Below are 2,162 nucleotides of genomic sequence, written 5' to 3' on the forward strand. Positions count from 1 at the left end.
TGAGACATGCATGGCTTAATCTTTGAGACAAGCATATGACTACTGGCAGGATCAACCAGGGAGCTGCGTCAACTAGAGCTGAGCAGCCGGCCGCCCGGGAGTGTGTCCCGGGGGCCCGCGCGAACACGCAAGCGTCCGCTCAATCATTCTGCAAACAGGAGGAGGCTGAGCTCCCCTGCACAATACACCTCGAAACCCTCTCAGGTCCCGGCGGCGCGCAGCGCCGTCCCAAGTACTTGGTCGGGTTCGAGAGAGGCGCAATCGCCCGGAGTTAGGCGAGTAGACGCTTTCGGTGCGACCACCCGTGCTCCCAACTGAGCTTGCCGCTGCCGACAGAGGCCCGGGAGCGTGCTGTCGTGGCATTGCCGGCGGGAGACAACACGCGCCACCTACGGTGACCGGCAGCTCCAACGCCAGCGCCACAGAAGGACAAAAGCCCCACTTGGGTGCCGAAGCGAACTCTCCCAGCACAGCGCACGCGCCAACACATCCGCACAGCTGCGATACAAACCACCAGCGAGAACCGCTGGGGCGACCGAGCAGCAGACGGCGTCGCGGCGCCGAGCGCCGGGCGGCGGCGCATCCTCAACGCACACAGTCCTCAATCGGACCAGCACACTGAAGATGTCCACCGCGCTTCGCACCGGGCCCGCGAGGACCTACTTTGGCCGCACGGCGCCGCGCGCAGGGTGCGCCGGCGCGCAGCTGCGACGCCTGCCGCGTCCGTCGGCCGGCGCGCCTGCCACTGGCCGCCCCCACCAGCCGGCTGTAGCGCGTGCGCCCACGCACCGCGCGGCCAGCACGCCGGGAGGCGCCCCCTCACCGGCCGGGGACGGTCCCACCCAGCCACCGCCGCGTATCGCTTCACACCCAGATGCCGTTCAGTTTCGTCGGCATGGTGGGTATCGCTGGAACAACCGGTTAGTACCTCAACCTATCGTCGCCATCACCGATTCACCCCTAGCGAGAACAACCGCACCACAACAGGTTACCATTTGTTCATTTGCGTAACTTCACCAGAAAACGCAGGCGTCCATCGCCATTTGCAACTTCAACGATTATTGCATGCCTGTGTCAGGTGTCACGCCACACTACGTCTGCCCACATACACGCAACAAAATGTGCACGCCTAGACAATACGTGGAAGGTGGCCCCCGTACGTATGCGATGTCCATTGCTCGAACGACTGTCAACCGGCCTCTGTAGCATGTCGCAGATATGGAACGCGGTGCACCATGCCATCACGGTGTGTGAGGAGAGACGACTAGGTCCGAATACATCAACAGACAGCTCATGCTGATCGCCATCCACGGCGTCCGTTCCTCCCACACGTCTCTATGGCGTACCACACTGCAATCCAGCTCTCATAGGGAGACGACACGTAGCTGCGTGCACAATATTTGCACTGTATGGTCCGCCGTTTTTGGGCGCAGTCGTTGTGCGGTCACACATGTGCCACGATGTATCATTCAGTACATAAGGACGAATGTGCAGTACAGATTGTGGTTCACGCGTACGACATCAGCGGACAGTTGACACAGGCCGCACCACAACGTAGCCTGAGTACGTCGCATGCGAAGGGCATTGAACATGCAAACTTCTCACCAACCAGCTTGCGAAGGCAGGGGGCAAGGTGGGGACGTGGGGAGGGGCGGCATGTACGTCCTGCTGCCATCCACATTACAGTGTACAGCAGGAGCATGTGGAAAGTGAGCAAGACTTGCAAGGTGTTTAACATGAAGCGATACACAGGGGTGCGGGCAGTGCGAGTAGCGAACTATATTGCGAGGGTTGCGGGTGGGCAACACTACAGTAATTGAACGAGTCGTATAACAATTACAGAGCAGGTTTAGGCGACAACGTGGGTTACGTTAAGGCGACAACATGGGTTAGGTTAAGGCACAACATGGGTTAGGTTAAGGCACAACATGGGTTAGGTTAAGGCACAACATGGGTTAGGTTAAGGCACAACATGGGTTAGGTTAAGGCACAACATGGGTTAGGTTAAGGCACAACATGGGTTAGGTTAAGGCACAACATGGGTTAGGTTAAGGCACAACATGGGTTAGGTTGAGGCACAACATGGGTTAGGTTAAGGCACAACATGGGTTAGGTTGAGGCACAACATGGGTTAGGTTGAGGCACAACATGGGTTAGGTTGA

The 2,162-nt window shown here is 58.6% G+C and overlaps 1 non-coding gene across 1 annotated transcript in view; it reads right to left on the reverse strand.

The window, feature by feature from the left end:
* Positions 1 to 62, reverse strand: part of LOC124757577 — a 1,909-nt gene extending 1,847 nt beyond the window's left edge. The window contains exon 1 of the ribosomal RNA XR_007012381.1: positions 1 to 62. This exon is cut by the window's left edge and continues 1,847 nt beyond it. This is a non-coding gene — a ribosomal RNA (small subunit ribosomal RNA).
* Between the last annotated feature and the right edge of the window lie 2,100 nt (positions 63 to 2,162).

The sequence above is a fragment of the Schistocerca piceifrons genome, unplaced genomic scaffold (assembly GCF_021461385.2).
Source record: "Schistocerca piceifrons isolate TAMUIC-IGC-003096 unplaced genomic scaffold, iqSchPice1.1 HiC_scaffold_56, whole genome shotgun sequence".
Taxonomy (NCBI): Eukaryota; Metazoa; Arthropoda; class Insecta; order Orthoptera; family Acrididae; genus Schistocerca; species Schistocerca piceifrons.